Here is a 27,871-nt window from a genome sequence, read left to right as displayed (position 1 = left end):
ATATACAACAAAAACGAAATTGTAAAACATTAATAAAAACTGACAGCTATTTTCATTGTTTACATGATCTAAAATAAAGAAAAATTAAGACTGTACATCCCTAAACAAATATCATAAATGACCTGCAGGAGGCACTAAAGAGCCGTCCTCCGGATTATGTTTATTGTGTATTTGCTAATCCAGACCAAAGGGAGCTTCTTAAGCATTGCTCAGCAACAGGCCAATAAATGATTAGTATGTTCTCCAAACACATCAGCAAGAACAGTTTTAATATAAGTACAGTCAAGCTTTCTCTGCTTGAATACTAACAGTGCAACATGCTCAAACATCAACACTACCTTAGGGAAATCAAATGTTGAAAATAGCATTAAGTTTTACAAGGGAGAAAAAGAGCATCTGTTTGAAATGTCATCCAAAGGAATAACGCACTCAGCTTGTCACAGACTGGGCAGGTAAAGCCGAAAACTGTCCATTCATCCCATCGTCAGTTTATACTGCCGGACTGGTAACAGACAGGTAACGTCTTTCACACTTTAAGACACTTAGAAATTAGAATTTTAAGAGTAAAAAGAATTATTCAATTCTACTGTGAATTTTGCCTCATTCTCTTTATATAATACATACAGTCAATGTATATATAGTGTAAGCATATCATTTAAGATCTTCTTTGTTTTATTATTTAAATAAAATGTAATTAGTAAAATAGTAATTCCAGTTTGCTGACAGGTATTGCGATATTCAGGAAAAAAATCACTTAGGGAATTTCTTTATTTAATTAAATTTTGATTTTACTAACACATTATAAGAGGCATATTTTGACCTTTTACTGTAAACTGTATTTTATGTAGAAGAGTCCAAGAAATAACTTATTCATGGTTACACAACCTGGTCACATTGCTATAATCTTTTTATATGGACTATAAACTGAAGGACCTATGAATAAATGGTTGTGGAATGAATCATATGAGTTTCCATTATTTCTTTTGGGGAAATTTGCTTTGATATACAGTACAAGTGCTTTGGATTTCAAGCATGTTTCTGGAATGAACTCGCATTCCAAGGTTTACTGTATATATATATATAATAAAAATAAAAACCTTTTTTCTACACAGGCCTACATACATATATTTTTCTTTTACACTAAATATCACATTTAAACAAAAAAAAAATATTTCAGGTAAAATATTTATTTTTCAGAGGTAACCTTAACCTCGAAAACCCAGAAATGTTCTTCTCAATTACACACTTGGTAAATATGTGGGGTTTCACTTGTTGATGTTTGAAATGCTTAACCTCCCTGGCGGTAATCCCGAGTCTGGCTCGGGTTGGGAATTTACTGATAGAAGCGGTAACCCCAAGCCAGACACGGGATCGCTTCGCTCGATGCAGGGGAGGACGCAGTGAGACTTACTTACCTTGTCCCCTGGATCCAGCGATGTCCTCCGCGCTGTGTGATCGAGCTGTCCTCCGCTCGATTCACAGTGCCGAGTGCCGGCGAGCTCCGTTCCCTGCGACGTTACAGCGCATGGGAGCGGAGAACGGCAGCAAATTTAAAAAAAAAAGACACAAAACACACACAGCACTGCAATCTTACAGATTACAGTGCTGTATTAAAAATGACACACCCCCTTTGTCCCTAGTGGTCTGTGCAGTGCCCTGCATGCACTTTTATATTATAAATACTGTTTTTTCTGCCTGGAATTTGGAGATTGTCCATAGCAACCAAAACGTGTCCCTTTTTCAGTGTTTTAGGATTTGATTACATTATTGAATAATTTTTAATATTCTTTATTATATTATAAACTTTATCATACCCGGGATGTCTGCTAGACTCTGGTTTGAAGAGATTTAAGAGCGTTATTCCTAAGAATTACAGGACTACAAAATAAAACGCCAAATTTCCATGCAAAATAATTGTATCGCTTTCAGCACCTAATTCCAGACTGAATCATACCGCCAGGGAGGTTAAATGTCATCCGATATAAAAGGATATTGCGAAGCAGCATATTAAGCAATCCAGGTTTACGTATTATGGAAAAAAGCAATGAGTGCTATGACTACTGTATTTTCAGTATCGTTGTACTCCAAATCAAATACTTTTCAAATTTTTTTTTTAATATATACATGTAAAGGAGATTTGTTTGATCCAAATATTCCTAAAATGTATCTAAACCAAAAACCAAAGATGTATTATATTGCAGTTTGTCAATCCTTTAATGGAATGGCTGTTTTTTAAGGCTTTATCAGATGTATTATATCTGGTGCTCTGGTCAGTAAAACACTTCCAGTAAAACAAAGCCTAGTACACACGGGCCAAATGTTGGGCAATATTCAGCATGTGTCTATGGCATCTGGTTCCACAGAAGCATTACTCATGGTGTGTACTAGGCTTTAAGGTGTCTCCATTCCATGGAAAAGCAACAGGGAGCCATCGGTCAACATCAGCATTGTCAACTAATGGGGGGGAGGGGGGTTAAAGTTGGATGCGCTAGCAAATGGAGATGGACTTGACTGACTGGCTGACTGACTGGTTTGACTTGAACTTGACTTGACCGCAGAAGTCAAATCCAAGCTAACCCTTTTTCTTCCTTTCAGGATAAAGGTTTTACATATACAGTATGGATAAAAGCTGACCATTGTAAGTACACCTAATAGAAAACTTAAAAGTCCTGGAAGTCACACATCTCTGCAAAACCCCGTAAGAAGGTGTATGACAGCCCCAGCCTGGGCTATACTCCCAGCACAGAGCTTAGTCATTGGGATCCATGATCCATTGTAAGTACCCATGTCAGTGGTAAAGTGGAACTAATGCCGTGTACACACGGTCGGACTTTCCGGCAGAAAAGGTATGAGGAAATCATTTTATCGGATATTCCGATCGTGTGTGGGCTTCAGCTGACTTTTTTTTTTTTTTTTAAATTCTGATGGACCTAGAAATAGAACATGTTTTAAATCTTTCCAACGGAATCAATTTCTATCAGGAAAACCGCAGCTATTGGCATCTATTGGCTACTGGCTATTGAACTTCCTTTTTCTAGTTCCGCCACACGTGTTTTATGTCTCCACATTCTAAACAATCGGACTTTGGTGTGATTGTGTGTAGGCAAGTCGGTTTCAAAAAACGTCAGAGTTTATTCTGATGGAAAAACCGGTTGTCTGTACGCGGCATAAAGCCTAATTTAAAAGAATGTGAGCAAGCAAACTCCATTTCAGAATAGACGTGCATTGTCTCTTCAGCAGCAAATTAAACATACCTATCTGCTTCCAGTCTTTAAGATGTACACTGAAATGCACATGTGTAGCACAGTTTACATTCCGACATGGTGCTTGCATGCCAGGATGACTGCACTATTGCGTAGTTGCGGGACTTACATCATCCCGCACCAGCCAATTAAGAAGATCGGCACTCAAACGAAGCCAGAGAGAAGCTAAGGGAGCACAGGTGTCTCAACCCTCTAACTGCCATTTTTGATGCACATCTTGGTCTGCTAAAGTGGAACTAAACCCCGCTATCCTTTTTAGCCAAGGAAGCTGTTATCTTAGCTTCTGGTTAATCTTCAACTGCCATGGTGCTGCACATGTGATCTGTTATCACATCAGCCATTTGATGGTTTGACAGTTTGGTTCACAGCACAAGCAGAATGTAACAGTTTTTTGAAACATTAAATCAATGGGTTTAGTTACGCTTTAAGTTGAAAAATAAAAGACATACTGCCCAGATTCCTGGGGTAAAAAGAAAGAAAAAAAAAAGCTAAAAAAGGAAACTAATGGGGCCCCCACATCTAAAAATAGGCAAACTGCAATATATTAAACTGTTGCTTTTGGTTTTAGAAATGGTTTAACATTGCTATTTCATATTACATATGCAGGCTCTGCTTTTCATTTGATTGAAAATTTCGACAGCCAATGGGAACAGTTCACATCAATAGGGATTGCCATGGTGGGAACCAGAAGGACCCTTCCACACTGCAGTTCAGAAGAAAGAAGAATCAGGACAATGTAACATGATTGATCAGGGAAAGATATTTTGTTTTCAATTATTATTATTAGTTATGGACAGGGATAAAGGGTTGGTGTAAAATTCTTTCCTGAAATTCGCACGATCCCCGCCATCAACACAGACAGTGCCGACAGGGGAATTGGTAATTGTCTTCTCCCGATGGACGCAGCCCCCTCCCCCCCCCCCCCCCCCACAACCACAAAAGAAGACAGTGATTATCACTAGTGGCTATAGCAGCCGCTCGTGATAATCGCAAGAGAATCCGGCAGGCTGGTTGTACCCAAGTTGATTGATTGATCAACTTGGTACATTCAGCCTGCCCATTAATGGTTTGAATCTCGGCTCCTGCTGCCAAGATTCGAACAGTGTATGGCCGGCCTTAGTTCATCTTTTTGGGAAAAATTAAGAGATGAACATTGTATACCCTCCTCCCAGTCCCCCAGTTACATCCTTAGGTAATGAGTTGTTAGTGCCAATGTAGCCAGTGTATTGGGTTGGAGATTTGAAATCCATGCTCTTATCCTTCTTTTTTCTGCAGGGCTTCTGAGACAGGAGCATTGCTCTGATCTGTCCCAGAAGCGTTGCAGAAAAAAAGACGGAGACGAGCATGGATTTCAAATCCCCAGCCCGATACACCGGCTGCATTGGCACTAACAATTCATCACCCACAGAAATAAATACAGTGGGAACTGGGAGGAGGCTGTACAGTGTTCGTTTACCTTTTCCTTTTTTCTGAAAAGGTGGACTAGTCCTTTAATGCAAATACTGCACTAATTCAAAGTATGCTCACTGCGAACACATAGAGAGTTACGGTATTTACTAAAACTGGAGCGTGCAAAATCTGATGCAACTCTGCATAGTAACCAATCAGCTTCTAGGTTTTATTGCCAAAGCTTAATTGAGCAAGCTGAATTTAGAAGCTGATTGGCCACCATGCACAGCTGCTCTAGATTCTGTGTGCTCCAGCTTTAGTAAATCTACCCCACTGCTTCACTTAAAATAAGCTCCAATTAACTTCAAGTGGTTGGAAAGGCAGAAGGTTCTTCTCTGCATTAAAGTGGAACTTTAGCCAGAAAATTATAGTGGTATTAAATACTTTTTTTTTACATAGAACAAACATGTTATACTTGCCTGCTCTGTGAAGTGGTTTTGCACAGAGCAGCCCCAAGCCTCCGTTTTACAGGTCCCCTGCCAGCGCTCCTGGCACCACTGCCAAGGTTCTATCACAGCAAGCAGCTGGCGATGGGGGCACCCGAGTAGGCTCGCTCCCAAGCTGTTGCTCTGCGTGTCCATCCACACACAGAGCTACGGCTTGGTGCCGCACCCTCTATCTCCTCATTGGATCACTGGCTGTGAGTGACAGCAGCAGGAGCCAATAGCCTGAGGGGAGAAAGTCACTGGAGAGCTGAAGTTCTTGTGCACATCACTGGATTGCGATCGCTGGGCTCAGGTAAGTATTGGGGGTCTGCATGCATAAAAGGTAAAAAAACTTAAGCCTTTAGAACCACTTTAAAGTAGCTGTACACCCTGTACTACCACTTTTACCTATAGGTAAGACTATAATAAGGCTTACCTGTAGGTACCGTGAATATCTCCTAAACTTGCACCGTTTAGGAGATATTCACTGTTTCCACATGTGCCGACGTCATCAGCACATGCGCACTGAAGAAACGGCAGAAATGTATTTTCTTCAGTAATTTGGGAGACAAGTCGCCAGCCACAATGGTGTACGGGGACCGCTGCAATAGCTCCGATCTAAGGTAAGTATTTCATAATGATGCATACTAGCTCATTATGCCTTTGTCTTGCAGGTTGTTGTTTTTTTCCTGAGAGTTTACAGCCACTTTAAGTCTTGCTAGATAACTTCAGGCTGGCCCCTTTTGCAGGTATAGCTATGTAAAACATTTAAATTAGGTGCCTATACTGTTTATAAATGTCTGTTCTGCACATGCTAAGTTGCTCTTTATTTTTCGGCACTGTGCTAAAAATGTAAACGCCTATCTGCAGACAGCTTAAAGATTTACTGCTGCTCAGGGGCGCTGGGCTTCTACAAAATGGCAGCCTCCAGCAACAAGAACAGAAAAAATGTTGGAGGAAATTTACAGCGCACACTAGTTTGGGTAGCATAATTACTAATGTAGGATGTATGTAAGAATATTATTTTTTATCAAATTTGTATGGGCAAAGTTCCGCATTCATTAAATAAAACTTCAGTATTTGGCCCCCCTCCCCTCCCCTCCCCTCCCCCAGGCCCATGTTATACTTGCCTGAGCCTGATCTCGATCTAGTGATGTCCATGACAGCAGAGGCTCCCTCAACTCTCTAGCCTCCTCATTAGCTTAGACTCAGCAGTGGGAGTCATTGGCTCCTTCTACTGTCAATCGTAGCGAGTGAGGGGAGACCGGGGCGGGGCCAAGCTGTGCCATAAGACACACAGAGCCGGCTCATAATCGAACGTGCACAAGTGCCCCCATAGCAAGCGGTTTGTAATGGGGGCACTTGGCGGGGGAGAGGAACCAGGAGCATTGGTGGGGGACCCGAGAAAAGAAGGATCGGTAGTTGCTCTTTGCAATAGTAGGTATGACATGTTTATTATTAAAAAAAAAATGTTTACAATCACTTTCAGTTCAATAAAGAGTGTGACCAAGTTTTTGTTTTAATGGTTACATTGTATTATTCTTCCAGAGTGCTGAAACATGTAGAAAACTCTGAAAATGGACTGCTTACTAAAGCCACATAGGGCTGAACATAAAAGTGGAAATAACGTAAGCGAACACAGTAATTTATGTAAGTAACCTAGATGGTGAATCAATTTCCTTTAACAGAGAATGTAAGAAAAAGGAGTTTTTTTAGATCTGTGGTTGCCTTATTTCACATGTTCGAGAGAAGCATAAGAGGAAATGCCTATCTATAGAATTAGATTTTTTAAATTTTATGGTTATAGATGTAATATATGAAGATAATTTGTAAATTTCCATCACAACAACATTACCTGCACTAAACTGGCTTTGAAGAATGACACAATACCTCTCTAAAGAGTAAGCAGTAATTGGATTGCATCATTAAGCTAAATTACATTTTATGCACCACAGTATCGACAGCAAGTGAGACACATAAAAATAATGATTGTTTCTGTGTTTTTAATCATTTTTAAGAGGGGACCGTGTTGCCTCTAATTGTATACATTGCAAATCAGCATTTTCATTAGAGGATAATACTACTTTTGTGACAAGCTAATATAAGGAAAAGGTGATGGAATGTGATTGTAGATATCACCCATTGTCTTTTTTGTTCTAGTATACATGCAGGCTTTCGAAGTATCCAGTATGCCCAATAGTAAATGTACAAAAAGAGGTAAGATATAAGAAAGAGGGAGGCTACAGACTGTAGATCCAGCTATGAAAAATTCTGATTAGTGCTAGCTAAATATGTCTAGGCCAGGGTTTCTCAGCCAGGGTTCCGTGAAACCCTTGGGTTCCTCTAGAGGTTGCTAGGGGTTCCCTGAGAAATGGTCAATTTCTGCCTCTCGGGTACGTTCTTAAGGACACCATTTATCTTTTTAGTTATCTGTAAGAGGGTAATTCTTCCCAATAACCACAAGTGTTAGCCCTTGTACACACGGTCGGAGAATCCGTCGGAATGTGTCCTATCGGACCGTGTTGTCGGATAATCCGACTGTGTGTGGTATGCATCGGACTGATTCCGTTGGAATATCCGTCGGACCCAATTTTCCAACTTGTTGGAAATATTTTCCGACAAACTGATCCGATCGGACATACTCCGATCATGTGTAGAGAATTTTGATCGGACCAAGTGCCACGCATGCTCAGATCAAATTCCTACATCAAAGCTATTGGCTACTAGACTGAATGTAGTCCCATCGTAACGAAATTACATCATCACGTTTTGAAAGATCGGATTTTTCGACAACTTTGTCCGACCGTGTGTATGCAACAGTTTCGGACAAGATCCGACGGACAAAATCCGACGGACAAAATCCGACGGATTTGGTTTTCGAAATCTCCGACCGTGTGTACAGGGGCTAAGAAGCATTCTTCTGATTGACCATCACACTAATGTATGATGAGTTGTAGATTTTTTTATTTTTAGCAGGGGTTCCCTAAGACCGGAGAATTATTTCCAGGGTTCCTCTGTGTTGAGAAAGGCTGGTCTAGGCTCAAACGGGAACAGTTTTTTTCCTTGCTACACTGGTAACATTAGATTGGCACTAAAGTAATAAAATAATTACCAGGTAACATTTACATGGGCGACTAGTGGCACAGCAGATGACAGTTTTAGTTATAAAGCGATCGCCGAAGAGAACTATTGGCTGGGCGGAGGGCTATAGATAGATGTGGCCGACGACCTGTCATTGAAGTGTACAGGGCTTGACAGCTACAGCTAGCGGCTCACAGGGGCAGAACTATCAGATTTCTGCTGCTCTTAAGTCTTAAGTGGGGGAACTCAACAGGAGGGAGGAGCCAGGAGCATCAGCCAGGGACCCGAGAAGAGAAGGATCCAGGCTGCTCTGTACAAAACCACAGAGCAGGTAAGTATAATTGAATAAAAATAAAAACAAGACTTTACAATCACTTAAAAGCAGACCTTCTGTTATTTTTTCATCTTTCCACCTATTAAATTCTCTGCCCTTGTTGTTTTAACTTTGGATAGTAAAAAAAAAAATGTCTGCTAGTAAATACCTTATACAGCCCACTTCCTATTTCTTGTCTGGAAAAAAGCCTAGGCTTATGACATCTTGCACAGCTCTCTCTCTCACTCTTGTGAGAGTTTGCCAGGAAGGGAGGGGGGGAGTTATAAGAGAGACAATGAGAGCTGCAGATCTGGAGGTGTGCCTCTGTGTAAATCCAGGAAGTGAACAGGCAGCAGCTTCAGCTACCCACAGTTAAAATGGATGCAGCCAGACTCAGTGGAGGGAGATTTCAGGAGCATATTTGGCAAGTACAGAATCACAGTATATATAAAATAATATGAAGTGGTTGGAGGGAAGCTTCAGAATGGCAAAGATGTTTTCATTACAAATTATATGAGCAGACTGCAGTTCCCGTTCAAGGTAGCATTGACAAGACACTGACTGCCTAAAAGTATATTCTCCCATGTGAAGTGACATTGTGTGCACAACTACCTGCCTTATCCATCTGGTTTACTGCAGAAGCATTAACCTCCCTGGCGGTTTTTCCGAAGTCTGGCTCGGGGTTAAACTTTAGTTCCATTAGCGGTAACCTAGAGACACACTCTGGATTGCATTGCAGGATCCTGGTGCAGTGTACTTACCTTGTCCCCAGGATCCTACGATGTTCCCTGCTGTGGCCGTGGGCTCTGTCCTCTGCCCGATGCCTCTGTGTGCCAGGCTTCATTCACTGCGAGCGTTACGATGCAGGGGGTGGAGCCTGGCGGCAAATTAAAAAAATGTAAAATTCATAATACATACAGTACACTGTAATCTTACAGTTTACATTACTGTATGAAATTATTTCACATCCCTTTTGTCCCTAGTGGTTTGTCCCATGCCCTGCATGTAGTTTTCTATTATATATACTGTTCTTTCTGCCTGGAAACTTGAGATTGTCCACAGCAACCAAAAAGTGTCCCTTTAAGTCAAAAGTGGTTTTAGACCAGCTAGAAAACAGCGATAGTAAATTAGAACACTTGCAGATTTAAGCAATAGTGAATCATGTGAAAATTCATTTTATTATTATATTATTTTTTTTTAATTACTTATAATTATTTATTATATTATAATTTATGATTTTGTCTTTCAAACGTTACCATACCCGGGATGTCTACTATACTCTTGTTTGGACAGATTTAAGTGTGTCATTGCTAAGCATTACAGGATTACACTATAAAACGGCAAATTTCTATGCAAAACAATTGTACCACTTTGAGACGCAAAAATCTGACATAATCATACCGCCAGGGAGGTTAAGATTGTAGCTGGACCCCCTGAACATCCTCAGAATGGCAAAGATGTTTTTATTACAGATTATGTAAGTAGGCTGCAGTTCCTCTTTAAGGCTCGGTTCACACTGCTATGGCGGCAAAGTTGTACGTCTTTGGCTGTGACTTCCTTCTGAATGGGATGCATTTAGGAGCCTGTACAAGGGATGAAATCACACCCAAGTCAGACCAAAGTAGTGCAGGAACCTTTTCTAAAGTCAGAGAGACTTGTGTATTAGCAGATAAGATGGCTCTTATAGGAAAACACTGCATTTGACATGTCCTGCGACTTTGGGTCTCACAAGTCGGATCCCAGGTCGCAGCAGTGTGAACTGAGCCTTAAAATGGATAGCCTGTGTATTTTCTATTCCTCAATAAAAATTATTTAAAAAAAAAAAAATGGATAAGGCCCTGCCTGCACAGGTGCATCATTCTTTCACATAGATTGATGTATGAACAAACTACAAGTCCCATCTTCCACCACAGCAGACGGCTTATAGCTCTGAATGGACTACAAGCCCGCTGATTAGCCAACCCATAGTCCATTCACACTTGCTCCAGCTTTCAATCTGAAAGCCTGTACTGAGGCACAGACATAAAGCTGACGGGAAAGTGTGCAGGAGCCTGACATTGAACCCTTTGTCCCCTGACTGCAGGTACAATACTTTGCAGGCTCCTGTAGGAAAAAATATTGCACATTTTTACCCTGAAAAAAATATGTGTATTTAAATAAAAAGGAGAATTTTTACTATATCTTTTCCTGTACGCAGCATTGAACAAAACTATACAAAGAAGCAACCTTAGGAGATTGATCTTAGTTCCAAATTTAAAGGCTAAGGAAACAAAGTCACTGTTATACTAACTGTGATGGACTGATTTGAAATATTGTACCGTTGTGTGAGACTACACAAACATAAAAGTAAAAATCGCCCATAAGCCATGGGTTCCAAAGCAGGCAATTGATCACATGCAATTTTGGTCATATGATTGCACAATCAAAAGATGCCCATGTGGCTCTAGCCCAAGGAGGAATACAGATTTTTGCTGTAGTTTTTATTGACAGAGCTGTTTCGATCTCTAAATAAAACCTATTAACAATCTGTTCTCCGTGTCTGAAGCTGGGAGGAATGGTAATACGGACATTTGCAGATATCCTAATTGTGATATCGAGAACTGCTTTATGTCTATGCCTGTACTGCTTTAGAAAATAAATGTGGCATATGTTGTTACTTACTTGTATTTAAAAGGTGTAGGTTCAGGTTTTTGTACTGATTCAGAGTAACTACTTGGAACAAGAATGCTGAAAATGAAGTCTGAAAGCAACTTAATCTCTTTAATAAAAAGCTGTATATTTAACCACTTAAGGACCGCTTCACACCGATGTACATTGGCAGAATGGCACAGCTGGGCACAATCACTTACCTGTACGTTGCTTTTTAAGTGCCCAGTCGTGGGTCGAGAGCGTGACGCCGGTGCTGAGCTCCCTGACCGTGGCCGCGGGACCAGTGGACTCCTCGTGCTTTCTACTGTGGCTGTCACCGATCGTCTGTTCCCTTTTATAGGGAAGGACGATCAGTGATGTCACATGCCAGGCCACACCCCCCTACAATAAAAAAACACATAACGTCATACATAACCCCTACACTGCCCCCTAGTGATTAACTCCTTCACTGCCAGTGTCATTTACACAGGAATCACTGCATTTAACTCCTATTAATTGATATATTGAGATAGTAGATTAATATTTCCTTTCTGTACATTTATAGGCATTTAACACATGAAGGCTCACTTTTAAAGGGGCCACTGTGCATTGCTGCGCTCTCTAGACCTGGGAATTTAATTACCTCCTTCTTTTGACTGGTTCATTATTCATTTCCTGTTTTGATACCATAATAGTAAGTATGGACTTGGTACAAATACTCTACATCTTATTTAACCGCTATTTGCTAATTAAGGGATGTTTTCAAACCCCTAAGATACTACAACTTGGTACATATTTTCTCTTTTTTTCTACTAGTTCAGGTGCTTAATAACACCATGTACCTTAGACTTATCTTTATGAACCCTTATTGTATATTTTTCTTACTATCACCCAGATTGGCTCCTGTCTATGCCCTCCTAAGCCTCTCCACTCCATTGATTGGAGGGGTGGCCTTATACGCATTTTTTCCAACTTGTGAGGTGTCTCTTTCATTGGACGGTGGATTTGAAGGGAGGGTAAGCCCCTATGAGGACCTAGATGTGGCAATAACATAAAAAAATAAATTATGTTAATTTATATTGAATGTATTAATTGTAAATTTGTTTTTGTTATTGTTTGTTATTAGCTTGCATGTCCCCTGAGGAAGCTGTTGCGAAACATGTCAGGATAGATGATTGCAAGCCTTTTTCCACTCTCTGTACTGTATGGACCAGTTATCTTTGTTATTTTTGTAACTATGCAACATTTGCGAATATGTCAAAATAATTTTTAATTAATAATAAAAATGATTGTTTTATGTAAAAAAAAATCCTTTTGTACTTTCAATACACTAGCACTGTAAAAATCCACTTCTTTTTTTTCTCTCAAATATTTATATATATATATATATATATATATATATATATATATATATATATATATATATATATATATATATATATATATATATATTTAGCAGAGACCCTGGAGAATAAAATGTTGATCGTGGCAATATTTGATGTCACATGGTATTTGTGCAGCGTTTTTTCAAACGGAATTTTTTGGAAAAAAAGGCACTTTCATTAATTAAAAAAACAAAAAAACAGCCCAATTGTTTTGTATAATGTGAAAGATGATGTTACGCTGAGTAAATAGATACCTAACATGTTATGCTTTGTAATTGCGCACACTCGTGGAATGGTGACAAACTACGGTACCCAAAATTCTCCATAGGTAACATTTAAAAAAAAAATTTACAGTTACCAGGCTAGAGTTACAGAGGAGGGATTTTGCTAGAATTATTGCTCTCGCTCTAACGATCGTGGTGATACCTCACATTTGTGATTTGAACACCATTTACATACTTACGCATGCGGTTTCTATGCTACGCAAGCTCATGGGGATGGGGCACTTTGCCATTGGCAGCCGAGGAAAACCAGAAGTGACGTTGTGACTGGAACTAAGCTGTTTCTGACTTTGTTCCAGTCTCAGCCTAGATGGCGGAATTGCCGGATCGCGGATCGGGTCTCCTGGTGGGACGGGAGGCCTGGGAAGAGCGGTGGAAGGCAGTGGGGGACGGCCCCTCCCACAGGATAACAGCTGAGTGCTCTAAAAAACGGTGCCGGTATAACCCCTTAAAGCCGAGGCCGCATATGTGCGTAAGTCAGTCCTAAGGGGATGAACAGACCAGACCAAATAATCACTGCTCCCTTAATTACAGGAGCCAAAAGTTACTAAGCATTCTACTCTAGAGAGTGCTACATCCATAATGCATATACAGCTTTTATTAAGGGGTTTTATTTACTGTAGGTATTTGAGTCTTTAGGTTGCTCAGCATAATTCAAGGTGACATTCCTGTACATTTTAAAAACAACAAAGTTATTATATTTAGGACAAAAAAAAAAAAAAGGAAAAAACGTACATAGAAATTGGCATGGCCCGCATATGAATTTGCCAGATACCCAATGATAATGTAATACTAAATATACACATACTTTGGATATTATATTTTTTTTTTCATTTTTTAGTTTTGAGTAGAGCACCTTTGTAAATTGGTATGTTTCATCTAGGGTGAAAAAACTGCTACATTTTTTTTTATTATTTCTGGAAACTTATTGGGTTGGATTCCTTTTAAAATGGATTAATAGATATATTATATTAGACAACAATTCCGTTTTGTGCGTTGTATGCCTCCGTTGGATTGTTTTTTATTTCACAGTTTATGTCCTATACATATGCACATTTTGTATGTTGTATTATACACTCAGTGCTAGAGTTTTGCAGTCCCTAATGTAACCCAGCCTTAAAGATGTACTGCTTTTATCGTTGTATAATAAAGTAAAAAGTTATAAAAAAAAAAGAAAAAGTTCCTCTTTTTCTGCCAAGACTAAAAAAATAAAATTTAAAAGGCTTTTAAAAACTATGCCAAGAGTTTGAGCGCAGACTATAAAAGTTCCCAGCGGAGTTCTATAAATAAAAGCAGACCAATTAATTTAGCCTTTTGCTCCTGTTGTTTTTGAGTAGCATCTGCTTGGTGCCCTGCGACCTGCAGGTAACAACATACTGGCGCCAAACCCTGAAGCCAGTTTCAGAGCTTAATAAGAATCAAAAGGGCACAAGAGCAGAGCTGCCGGATCAACGCTCAGAAATATTGCAGGGATTTAGTAATCTGTTCTGAGGCTCTTTTAAAGCCTTGCTTTTTCACGTAATTGTCAAATATAGCTTATTTACTTAGAGACTCAGTTTAAATCAATCTCCTTCCGTAATACGCTGGATTACAAACGCATAAAACGCAATTGTTCATCCTAAGTAAATATTGCCGACTGAAACAGTAGCTGCAGCTTAAAGCATAATGTCATATCTATATTAATCTGCTTCTGTTCTGGAGAATTACAGTTCTGCTATATATACATGTCAGTTTAATAGCCCAAACTGGTATATTTAGTACGAGCCGCTTAATAAGCCTTTTTTGAATGGAGATGGTAAAAGCTCACTCCCTTTTTATGTGATCTAAAGGTCTTCACCATTACAAAATGAGCAGGTAAAAAAAAAAAATGTACCTAGCTACTGATAAGACGTTGTAGACGAGCTTCTTGTGTACCTACAACTGCAGTCTGCTTATGTAAATAGTGGACTTGCATTATTTTCTTCTGGAGTATATAGCAGTGTACTGACAATGACAACAGTGAATTAGTGGAACTTCAGTCTCTTAATCAACATTGATTACTTTTATCCTCATGCTACTAGCATTAGCAAATAGATAGGAAAGTACATCATATTTACTTGTTTTAAACTTTTTTTTACATTTCTTCAGTTACTTCCTGGTTTCTTGCCTAGGCAAATGATGTCATGTATCCCATGAGTCTTCAGGAGGGGAGCCGAGGAGGAGGTTTTTTTTTTTTAGCTAAGCACACTCTTTTGCATGCCTCAATAATTTACTTTTACTCAAGGTGGCCACAGCCAGAAATGCTAGGGGGTGTTTTTCAACGTGATTTCTTGACAAAATAAAGCATGGAGCCATAGATGGATTGGGGAGTTTGCTTTGAATATTTAAAAAAGAATTAGTGTTTTTGGTTTGTGGTGCTCAGATGCAGTGAAGATCCGCTCTAACATGGGGCAAGCATCATAAATACTCTTATGTTAAAAGCATGTAGCCATGTGCAACATTTATCATCTACTTTTTCCCCAAAAGGCTGGTGCCATTTTTGTTCAGGCATTTTCCATGCAGAACATCTACTTCTTGGACTGAGGTGGCAGCTCAGAGACAACACAATTGAGTAAATACCGGTGTTTCTGCAGTTCTTGATTGTGCACTCAAACATACCAATCTGCCCCCTCACCTTGTGACTTGCTACAAAATTACAGTCTGATCACTGGGGGGAGAAGACTGAGAAAATGCTCCATCTGCCTGCAGTAGATTGCTGACATCAAGTCAGCCTAGGAAAGTTTACTTGACCAAAGCTCAAGGATTTCTGTGGTAATAAAAGGTGGAGCTCCTCTACTCCTAATCCTAGCGATGTCATGATGGCCTATTCCTAGGTCGCCACTTCTCATTAACAATGGCCATTATCACTAGCAATAATTTCTGTATCTTCTTATGCCGGTCTGTTTCAACTACATATTTACTTGGATGTAATGGTGTCCTCTTTTTCTTTGTACGCTGACAAAAAGGAGCCCCACTGATTCCCATACTGCTGTGTTTAGATGTGTACAAAACTATACGATTTATGCAGAATTTTAGATGTCATTGTTAATGAGCCCTACTTAGTGTATTTTAATTTCATGCACGTTGCCATTGAGCGAAGGAATAAAAGGAAAACTAAAAAAAAGATCTCAAGCTGACTCTAACTTATCTTAAAAGTATGTTTTAGGCTCCATGCACACTAGCGCATTTTTAAGCTCCTAAAAGCTGTTATTGTAGAGTTACTTGGAGTGTTTTTCCAGCAGAAAAAAAAATGCTGAACACTCATAATATAGCATTTTTTAGGTTGTTTTTGTAACTATAAAAAAACGAATAAAACGCTAATGCTCTTAAACACTACTAAGAAAATGATATTAACAAGATGTGCCCGTTCACCTAAACTGACAGGCCGGGCAAGGAGAGCATTAATCAGACAGGCAGACAAGAGGCCCATGATAACTCTGGAGGAGCTGCAGAGATCCACAGGGCGAGACAACTATTAGTCGTGTATGCCACAAATCTGGCCTTTATGGAAGCGTGGCAAGAAGAAAGCCATTGTTGAAAGAAAGCCATAGGAAGTCCCGTTTGCAGTTTGTGAGAAGACATGCGGAGGACACAGCAAACGTGGTAGAAGATGCTCTGGTCAGATGGGACCAAAATTAAACTTTTTGGCCTAAAAGCAAAATGCTATGTGTGCCAGAAAACTAACAATGCACCCTGTACACACCATCCCCACTGTGAAACATGGTGGTGGCAGCATCATGTTGTGGGCATGCATTTCATTAGCAGGGACATAGAAGCTGGTCAGAGTTGATAGTAAGATGGATGGAGACAAATACAGGGCAATCATAAAAGAAAACCTGTTAAGCCCCATACACACTATCAGTTTTTCTGCTGAGTATTCCCTTCAGATTTACCAAAACCATGTAGTACAAGGGCCTGCCTGATTGCATACAAATTGAAACTCCTAAAGTCTGACCTCATATTATATGGTTTTGGTAAATCTGAAGGAAAAAGTCAGCAGAAAAACTGATAGTGTGTATGAGGCTTAAGAGTCTGCAAAAGAGACTGGGGTGGAAGTTCCCCTTCCAGCAGGATAACGACATTAAACATACAGCCAAAGCTACAATGGAATGGTTTGGATCAAAGCATATTTATGTGTTAGAATGGCCCAGCCAAAGTCCAGACCTTAATCCAATTGAGGATCTGCAGCAAGGATTGAAAATTGCTGTTTGCAGACGCTCTCCATCCAATCTGACAGAGCTGGAGCTATTTGGCAAAGAAGAATGGGCAAAAATGTCACTTTCTAGATGTGCAAAGCTATATATATATATATATATATATATATATATATATATATATATAGATATATATATATATATATAGATATATATCAGACACACATCACATGCACCGCACTGTCTTTGTCTGGGGGTACTGTAGGCACTCAGACATTCTAATACACTTTCAAGCTGCACTTGTAATCCAGCCAGACGAGCTTAGCACCGACTCCCCGTTAATGATGGTTTATGTGTTTATTATATCCATGAACTTCCTGACCATCTACTAAGAGACACCTATGAACAACTTAATGACAAAGACAGCTTCAATAAGTGAGGCACGATTTCCTGGCATGTTCATGATGACTGAGCATCATCCAAGTGCCAATTAAGTCACATCAATGTGATACCAGGAACACATCCTGCTGTGTAGAGCTTAATAACTGGACATCACAAAAAGGTCTGGCAGAACATCAAACTACCGGATCACGTTGTTAGAGAGAAATCCCCCCCAATCCACTACATTCATACACATCTAAAACAGTCTGAATGTTGCTTATGAACAACATTTTTTTTATGACTGAATAATCTAGAAGGAGGAGATTATAGGAGACAAGTAAAAGGCATTATTGTGCACCAAGATTTTTTAAATGACACAACCATCCAAAGCCTATTCATACACCACGCATGATAAATACTTAGGAGCATATATAGGGCTTATTCACATGGCAGCAGAGGGCCTTAAAACATCAATAGAAGCACAAACACTCACCGTCCACTTTATTAGGTACACCTTGCTAGTACCGGGTTGGACCCCCTTTTGCCTTCTGAATTTCCTTAATTCTTCGTGGCATAAATTCTACAAGGTGTTGGAAACATTCCTCAGAGACTTTGGTCCATATTGACATGATGGCATCACGCAGCTCCTACAGATTTTTCAGCTGCTCACTCATGATGCGAATCTCCCGTTCCTGCACATCCCAAAGGTGCTCTATTGGACTGAGATCTGGTGACTGTGGAGGTCATTGGAGTACAGTGATCTCATTGTCATGTTCATGAAACCAGTGGTGAGATTTGAGCTTTGTGATATGGTGTATTGCCCTGCTGGAAGGAGCCATCAGACGATGGGTACACTGTAGTCATAAAGGGATGGGCATGGTCAGCAACAATACTCAGGTAGGTTGTGGCGTTTAAACAATGCTCAATTGGTACTAAGGGGCCCAAAGTGTGCCAAGAAAATATCCCCCACATCATTACACCCTCACTGCCAGCCTGAACCGTTGATATAAGGCAGGAGGGATCCATGCTTTCATGTTATTTACACCAAATTATGACCCTACCATCCGATTGTCACAGCTAAAATTGAGACTCATCAGACCAGGTAACGTTTTTTCAATCTTCCATTGCCCAATTTTGGTGAGCATGTGTTAATTGTAGCCTCAGTTTCCTGTTCTTAGCTGACAGGAGTGGTACCCGGTGTGGCCTTCTGCTACTGACATCAACAAGGCATTTTCATCCACACAACTGCCACTCACTGGATATTTTATTTTTCAGACTATTCTCTGTAAACCCTAGAGATGGTTGTGCATGAAAACACCAGTGCATCAGCAGTTTTTGAAATAATCAGACCAGCCCGTCTGGCTCCAACAACCATGCCACATTCAAAGTCAATTAAATTCCCTTTCTTTCCCATTCTGATGCTTGGGTTGAACTTCAGCAAGTTTTCTTCGCCATGTTTGCCTAAATGCATTGAGTTGCTGCCATGTGATTAGCAATTTGTGTTACCAAGCATTTGAACAGGTGTACCTAATAAAGTGGTTGGCGAGTGTATATCTGTGCCAGGGAGTATGTGTGGTTGTTACAAATCAATGACAGGCAGTGAGTGAACACTAGTAACTGTACATCTGAGCATTAGATGTGTACAGGGACAAATTAATGGCCCTGGATGTGCTTTAAATGCATTCTGGGGCGTACATTCATCTCTGTCGAATGTGAGGTTACAAGTGTACAGCCACTGCCTGTCATTTATCTATATGGGTGTCTTTATACAACACTTGTGACTCCCGTGCACAGAAATACCATCATTTTTATGTTGTATGGCCTTCTGCAACCATGTAAATAAGCTCATATAAAGCAGTGAATGTCAGATTTACCAAACATTTACTGCAGGTGAATACATTTAAAACACATGGACCAGGGAAATGTATCCCCATAATGTTACTGACTGATCAATATATTCCCTAAAGCCATATTAAAACCAAAAATGTTAGATACTGCAGCTTACCAATCCTTAGATGTGATGGCTGCTTTCGTTTTCTTCTTTTTCTTCTTTTTTTTTTAAAGTATATTTTTTTAAGTCCAGAGCCATGCGTTTATCCCTGTACAGATGTAAACACCGGCATGTGCATTGATATCCATATAGCTGCTGCATCTTTCTCCCCCGATGAAGTCACGTGGGCGTGATGGAATGCGTAGGGAATCCCAGACTAGAAGTGATATGTCGGAGAAGTGTTTAAGCTAAGTATATGATACCAAAGGCATTTTTACTGCTTTTCTGATGTAAGAGTTAAGCCCCATACATACTACCGTGTTTCCCCGATAGTAAGACACCCCCGATTGTAAGACGTATCGGGAGTTTCAGAGGGGTCGGCTAATATAAGCCGTACCCCGAAAGTAAGACGTATGTCTTACTTTCGGGGAAACACGGGGGTATTGCCGCCTCCAGTGACGTACGGTACTAAGAGTGGGGCGGGGGGTGCGGGCCGCACCCTGGGGGGGGGTGCCAGGCCAGCGCCCTCCCCCTCCGACTGAAGAGACAGCGCCGTTTTGATCAGTCTCGGCCGAGCAGAGTGAAGCCGCCTCCCCCTCCTCTTGTATGGCTACACAGTGCTGTGTATGGAGGAGGAGGAGGGGGAGGCGGCTTCAGTGAAGCCGCCTCCCCCTCCTTCTCCTTCATGGACAGCACTGTGTAGCCATACAAGAGGAGGGGGAGGCGGCTTCACTCTGCTCGGCTGTGAGTGACAGCCGCTGCCCGAGACTGATCAGAACGGCGCGACGCAACCACAGAGAAGCGGATTATTGTGCCAAGTCCCGGATCACTGCTGACAGGTGTCACTGGCTCTGTGCCCTCCCGGAAAAAGGTCAGTGCATACAGAGAGAGACCAAGGAGGGGGAGGGGGAGGGGGGGTGTGAAGAGATTCTCTGCAGCTCTTGTAACCGCAAGATGCAGCTGAGGAGGACTACAAGTCCCAACATACCGGGCTGTGTGTGCTTACAGTTCTCCTCTGCTGAGCATAGCAGCTTTGTATGCTTGGACTTGTAGTCCTCCATAGTGCAGCCTTGCATGCTGGGACTTGTAGGCCTCCTCTGTAATGCAGTGCAGCCTTGCTTGCTGGGACTTGTAGTCCTCTTCTGTAGTGCATAAAATGCATATACACTAAAAAACACATTTTACACAGTTTTTTTTAGCTGTCAGTGCCCCTTTAACTGTGGGATGCGGACGGTTAGAGCGGGATGAGCGGAGGGATGTGGAGGCCGCGGGAGCAGCAGTAATGTTTTCCGTGGTCCATCAGGTCCAATTCGACAATTTTTATTCCAATATAAGACATACCCCGAAAGTAAGACATAGTGGGGCTTTTGGGGATAAAAAGAAAGTAAGACACTGTCTTACTTTCGGGGAAACACGGTATAAGATTTTCTGCTGATTTTTGTCTTCAGATTTACCAAAACCATGTAGTGCAAGGTCCTGCCTGATTGCATACAAATTGAAACTACTAAGGTTTGACCTCATATTATATGGTTTTGGTAAATCTGAAGGAATAAATCAGCAGAAAATCTGATAGTGTGTATGGGGCTTTACTACTTTAATTAAACGATTTTCACTGACAATAGTACACTATGGGAGGTCACTTTGTTTTTACCCTAACGTATGGATGAGCGCATGTGAGGGAGTCTTAAACGGACCAACACCAGAGGATATCCAGATCAACAGAAAAGGACTTCAAGGTGGTGAACATCAATGGAGGAGCATTTCTATATGTAATCAAATGTGTATTTAATTATTTATTGAGGTGGGAATACTGGGAGCAATGAGGTGTCACGATCAGGTGGAAGTACACCATTTGTTTATATGTTGTCACACTGAAGCTGCCTGCACTGAAGAAAGAAAAGCTAGACACCTTATTTATCATTTGATATCATGCACTTTACTTTTATTGGACTAATCTACTGCACTGAGCGTGAATTGATTCCATTTGATAAATTGATATGTTTTCATCACAGATCATTTGAGGTTATTTGTTTTACAGTATTCGTCTATTTTTTCTGGTATGCACAACACATTCATATTTATTATCTCTCAGCGTGTCTTTGATATTGACAGGCTGGCTGCACAGAACACCTTTCATTCCCAGGATGAATATTCCCAAACCTCCGCTTGGGCCTATGCACCCGTGTGAGAGAAGCCTAAGCAGGGGAGCTTACTAGCTTACTAATACCAAACATGCGATCCAATGCCCATGGGTGCCTTTAGTGCCATGTTTTCCAAGTGGTGGGCTATGTTACCAGGAATAATACACAAGATTGTACTGTATATATGCAAAATGTATCAACTGGATAGCTTTGTGTAAGAATAAGAATTTGCAACCAATGGCAGGCAACAGAGAGACAATTAAATGAAGGTATAAAAGGAAAGAGTGGGAGGAAGGCGTACCCCTAGGGGACCTTTTCAGAAATTGACACTATGGGGTTTATTTACTAAAAGCGCACTTGGAAGTAAAGTTGCTTTAGATCTGAGGGGGACATGCAAGGAAAATAAAAAACAGCATTTTAGCTTGTACATGATTGGATGACAAAATCAGCAGAGCTTCCCCTTTTTTCAGATCTTCCCCTCTGATCTACAGCGACTGCACTTCCAAGTGCACTAGCAGTGGATTTGCCTTTAGTAAATAACCCCCTATGTGTCTAAGTACCACATCCTAAGCAAAAATCTGCAAAAAACAAAAACTCTAACTAGAAAAAGAAGGACTTTACCGGTACTACTGAAATATTGTAAAATGGTCACTTTTTTTGGATACAAAGATTAAATGTTTTTGAAAATGTAAGCATTCACAAATGAACAATAAAAATATATGATGCTGTTGAGAGAATTCCTCATCATCCCTTCTCCAATTGGGCGATTGGTAGCTTGCTGTGACTTTGACGCGTTTCAGGGGGTCGCAGCCCACTTCATCAGGAAGAGATCACTACAGCCAAGCTCTAACATGCATATATATATATATATATATATATATATATATATATATATATATATATGTGTGTGTGTGTGTGTGTGTGTACAAAAACATACACAGGTTACCACTGTACTGTTAGGTGAGGATACCTGTCTGCTCTACCTCTCCTGTTACCACTCCACGAGCCACGCAAATGCCGGTCCTCATATATGGATTTGCTTATTGACAATCTTCATGATCTTCAGTGGTTCAAATCATGTTCCTTGATGGCATTAGCTGGCATGTTTCTGCCCTGTGAACTGCTCCATCTTTGGGGAAATCTGGTAGCAGCTGTTGGTAATGGTGGTGCATTTACTTGTGTATGTTTTTATACTTATATATGATACAGCTTGGCTGTAGTGATCTCTTCCTGATGAAGCTGGCTGATGAAATGTGTCAAAGTCACAGCAAGCTACCCATCACCCAAACACAGTAGAGATGATGGAGAATTCTCTCAGCATCATATATTTTTATTGTTCATTTGTGAATGCTTAAATATTCTTTGATATTTTCAAAAAATATATAATCTTTATATCAATAAATATTGACCATTTTACAATATTTCAGTAGTACCGGTAAAGTCCTTTTTTTTCTAGTTAGGGGTTTGTAGCCAATTAAATTACTGGGGTAAAATGATAACCCCCTGTCCCTCCAAATCACTCAGATATTTAGTAACACATTAAGTCCCGGTTCACATAGGTGCGATGCAGGAACACAGCAAATCCACTGCCATTCCCGCATCGCATCTGACTCGCAAGGCAATTCACACTGCCATATGTAAACCGCTGGGAGTTTCAATACAATGTTAATGACACCCCCGTTTCAGTTCGCATATCGCAGTGCGAACTGACAGTTTGGGACAGAAATCGGATTGCATGGGTGTGATCTGATTCTGGTGTGGACCAGAAAAGGGGTCATGTGCAAATTTGGTCTAAAATGTGATGAGAATTCAGCCATACTATCTGTGGCTGAAATCGCGTTGCACAGACATTGCATGTGATTTGCACTGCAGTGCGATGCAAATCACATGCGATCTCGCACATCGCACCAAGGTGAACCCAGCCTAAACAGTATGTAAACCCATTTCAGAATCCTGATATGTGCCTGCTGTACCATACACAGTACTTCTATGGAAAAGTATGGAAAAGTATTCTGTTCTCTTAGTATTGCTTAGCATTTTTATACTTTAAAAGTGTTTTTTGAAAGTGTCTTTGGATTTTGTTTTATGACCAGGCAAAAAGCACAAAGGTAGTGCTAAGTTCAGCAAAATATTCACACAAGATTTTACCAAAAAAAAAACTTTAAAAAACACCTGTACTCTGTTTAGCCAGTGCTGGAATCCAGACACACCAGCCAGACAGCACAGCCTGGTGCATGTCCAACAATACAGACAGAGTTGACAGCGCTGTCCATTGTCATTGTTTGCATCAATAAAGTTAAAACTAAGGATCTTTACAATATTGAGGCATATTTGCCTTGTGTCAGTTCATGAAGAACCCATAAACTACAAAGGGAACAATATGGAGTTGGAGGAAAATTTAGTGACTTTAGACAACAAATTGTCTAATATTTATAAATTCACAAATAACATTTAGTAAGGTGCCCTTTAGCGTTGTTACAAGTAAAGCAAATATCAGAGTAGAATGTTTTCATCTTCCCAGGCTCTCTCAGTTGGGGATGGTTTTGACTCCCAATGAGCATTACATTGAGATGAATTTTTATTAACTACAGAATTCATATTGTGTGCAAGGTAAGTAGCATAACTAGCACTGCGCCTGCAATGTGATGATAGCGCATTACCGGCCAAGGTTAGGAAACACTAAAAAAAATGTCATAAGATATTCAACCAGAGAGAATTTTGTTATTGTGGAATACATTACAATAATGACATTCCACCTGACGATTTGTAAATCTAATGCCAAAATAAATGTCAATTGCTTTATCTACCAAGGAATTTGAAATGGTGTCATTGTACAGCCAGACAGCAGAACCAACTTGATGACCTGACTTTTTCCTACTGCAGCTCAGCAATGTAGCCTGGTCACCTCCGATCACCTCTGGTCACCTCTGATGAGGCTGGTGAGGTCAACTCTCTGTCTCTGTGATTGGTCATCAACAGGCTGATGAGGTCACCTCTCTGTCTCTGTGATTGGTCATCAACAGGCTGATGAGGTCATCTTTCTGTCTCTGTGGTTGGTCATCAACAGGCTGATAAGGTCACCTCTCTGTCTCTGTGATTGGTCATCAACAGGCTGATGAGGTCACCTCTCTGTGTCTGTGATTGGTCATCAACAGGCTGATGAGGTCACCTCTCTGTCTCTGTGATTGGTCATCAATAGGCTGATGAGGTCATCTTTCTGTCTCTGTGATTGGTCATCAACAGGCTGATAAGGTCACCTCTCTGTCTCTGTGATTGACCAGCAACAGGCTGATGAGGTCATTTCTGAGTGCTGGTCCTCCCTCTTCCAGGTTAAATGCTACTATGCAGGGGGTTACGAGAGGCTGTTATCAATACAGATATACACTATATTGTCAAACGTATTAGGACGCCTGCCTTTACACGAACACGAACTTTAACGGCATCCCAGTTTTAGTCCGTAGGGTTCGATATTGATTTGGCTCGCCCTTTGCAGCTATAACAGCTTCAACTCTTCTGGTAAGGCTGTCCATGAGGTTTAGGAGTGTGTCTATGGGAATGTTTGACCATTCTTCTAAAAGTGCATTTTGAGGTCAGCCACTGATGTTGGACGAGAAGGCCTGGCCCGCAGTCTCTGCTCTAATTCATTCCAAAGGTGTTCTATCAGATTGAGGTCAGGACAAGTCAGTCAAGTTTCTCCACCCCAAACTCGCTCATCTATGTCTTTATGGACCTTGCTTTGTGCATGGGTCCAAATCATTTGGTGGAGGGGGGATTATGATGTGGGGTTGTTTTTCAGGGATTGGGCTTTGGCCCCTTAGTTTCAGTGAAGAAAACTTTTAAGCATCAGCATACCAAGACACAGAGGCGTACTAAGTGGGGGGGCGGGGGGGCGTGTCGCCCCGGGTGCCACACACTGGGGGGGTGTCAGGCCAGCGCCCCCCCCCCCCTCCGCAACTGAAGTGTCAGACAGCGCCGTGCCTCGGGTTTGCAGCCCACACAGAGAGAGCCCGAGGCACTGGCAGTGGGCGGCATTGCAGGGGGGGGGGGGGCGGTGTGAGCAGCACCCGAGTGGAGTGACATCTGCCGGCTCAGTGATCCGGGACCCAGCTCCCCTTCTCTCTGTGGTCGCGTTGCACTGCCGTTCTGATCAGTCTTGGGCAGCGGCTGTCACTCACAGCCGAGCAGAGTGAAGCCGCCTCCCCCTCCTCCATGCACAGCACTGTGTAGACAAGGAGGGGGAGGCGGCTTCACTCTGCTCGGCTGTGAGTGACAGCTGCTGCCCGAGACTGATCAGAACGGCGCGACGTGAGTCACGTGACCACAGAGAGAAGGGGATTATTGCGCCGGGTTCCGGATCACTGAGCCGACAGGTGACACTCCACTCGGGTGCTGCTCGCACCTCCCCCCTGCAATGCCGCTGCCTTGGGCTCCAGGTACACTATGGGTCCTTAGGGGAGGCTGTGCACTGTAGGTGGGTCCTGCGCTGTAGGGGGGGTCCTGCACTGTAGGGGGGGTCCTGCACTGTAGAAGGGGTCCTGCACTGTAGAAGGGGTCCTGCACTGTAGGGGGGTCCTGCACTGTAGGGGGGGTCCTGCACTGTAGGGGGGTTCTTTACTGTGGTGGGTCCTGCACTGTAGGGGGGTCCTGCACTGTAGGGGGGTCCTGCACTGTAGGGGTCGTCCTGCACTGTAGGGGTTGTCCTGCACTGTAGAAGGGGTCCTGCACTGTAGAAGGGGTCCTGCACTGTAGAAGGGGTCCTGCACTGTAGGGGGGGTCCTGCACTGTAGGGGGTCCTGCACTGTAGGGGTCATCCTGCACTGTAGGGGGGTCCTGCACTGTAGGGGGTCCTGAACTGTAGGGGGGTCCAGGGGGGGTCCTGCACTGTAGGGGGGTCCTGCACTGTAGGGGTCCTGCACTGTAGGGGTCGTCCTGCACTGTAGGGGGGGTCCTGCACTGTAGGAGGGGTCCTGCACTGTAGAAGGGGTCCTGCACTGTAGAAGGGGTCCTGCACTGTAGGGGGGGTCTGCAGGGGGGGTCCTGCATTGTAGGGGGGTTCTTTACTGTGGTGGGTCCTGCACTGTAGGGGGGGTCCTGCACTGTAGGGGGGCTCCTGCACTGTAGGGGTCGTCCTGCACTGTAGGGGGGGTCCTGCACTGTAGGGGTCATCTTGCACTGTAGGGGGGTCCTGCACTGTAGGGGGTCTGCACTGTAGGGGGGTCCTGCACTGTAGGGGGGTCCTGCACTGTAGAAGGGGTCCTGCACTGTAGAAGGGGTCCTGCACTGTAGAGGGGGTCCTGCACTGTAGGGGGGGGGGTCTGTACTGTAGGGGAAGATTCGGCACTGTAGGGGGGTCTGTACTGTAGGTGAGGATTCTGTACTGTAGGGGAGTCTGTACTGTAGGGGGGTGGGTCTGTACTGTAGGAGGGTCTGCACTGTAGGGGGGGGTCTGCGCTATAGGGTGGAGGGGTCTGTACTGTAGGAGGGTCTGCACTGTAGGGGAGGATTCTGTACTGTAGGGGGGTCTACACTGTAGATGGGGGTCTGTATGGTAGGGAGGGGGGTCTGCACTGTAGGGGATCTGTGTAACATGCAGAGGGTCCAGAGCTATGAGGGGCTGTGTAATGTAAAGGGGTGCAGAGGTGCAGGGTGCTGTGTAATGTAAAGGGGTCCAGAGGTTCAGGGTGATGTGTAATGTAAAGGGATCCATAGGTACAAGGGCTGTGTAATGTAAAGGGGTCAGGAGGTTCAGGGTGCTATGTTACGTAAAGGGGTCCAGAGGTACAAGAGCTGTGTAATGTAAAGGGGTCCAGAGGTGCAGGCTGCTGTGTAATGTAAAGAGGTCCTTAGGCGCAAGGTCCTGTGTAATGTAAAGGGGTCCAGAGGTGCAGGGCGCTGTGTAATGTAAAGGGGTCAGGAGGTTCAGGGTGCTATGTTATGTAAAGGGGTCCAGAGGTACAAGAGCTGTGTAATGTAAAGGGGTCCAGAGGTGCAGGCTGCTGTGTAATGTAAAGGGGTCCAGAGGTGCAAGGGGCTGTGTAATGTAAAGAGGTCCTTAGGTGCAAGGTCCTGTGTAATGTAAAGGGGTCCAGAGGTGCAGGGTGCTGTGTAATTTAAAGGGGTCCAGAGGTGCAGTTGTGGAGAGGGGGGGTACACAGTAGTGACAAAAAGATATTGAAGGATGCAGAGGTATGCAGGGGACACGGTGGGTGTTTTTACATTTTATGGTGGGGGGGTGCCAGATATAGGATCCGCCCCGGGTGCCAAATGCTCTAGGTACGCCCCTGCCAAGACATTTTGCACAATTTAATGCTGCCAACTTTGTGGGAACAGTTTGGGGATGGCCCCTTCCTGTTCCAACATGA

The 27,871-nt window shown here is 42.3% G+C and overlaps 1 protein-coding gene and 1 long non-coding RNA gene across 4 annotated transcripts in view; one reads left to right on the top strand and one right to left on the bottom strand.

Annotated features, from left to right (window-relative positions):
• The window catches only part of HS6ST2 (heparan sulfate 6-O-sulfotransferase 2), a 472,361-nt gene that overhangs the window by 401,912 nt on the left and 42,578 nt on the right, over positions 1 to 27,871 (bottom strand). The window lies entirely within an intron of this gene.
• LOC143997673 (uncharacterized) lies at positions 232 to 12,487 on the top strand. Of its 3 annotated transcripts, none has more exons than XR_013277721.1 (4): positions 232 to 516; positions 6,686 to 6,787; positions 11,725 to 11,853; positions 12,055 to 12,487. It is a non-coding gene; the product is annotated as an uncharacterized LOC143997673 (long non-coding RNA). The 3 variants fall into 3 exon arrangements; XR_013277729.1 differs by having other exon boundaries at positions 11,725 to 12,175; positions 12,286 to 12,487; XR_013277720.1 differs by having other exon boundaries at positions 11,725 to 12,487.

Source organism: Lithobates pipiens, unplaced genomic scaffold (genome assembly GCF_037356315.1).
Source record: "Lithobates pipiens isolate NorthernLeopardFrog02 unplaced genomic scaffold, aLitPip1_a1.2 Scaffold_1, whole genome shotgun sequence".
Taxonomy (NCBI): Eukaryota; Metazoa; Chordata; class Amphibia; order Anura; family Ranidae; genus Lithobates; species Lithobates pipiens.
This window is presented reverse-complemented; position numbering and strand designations above follow the sequence as displayed.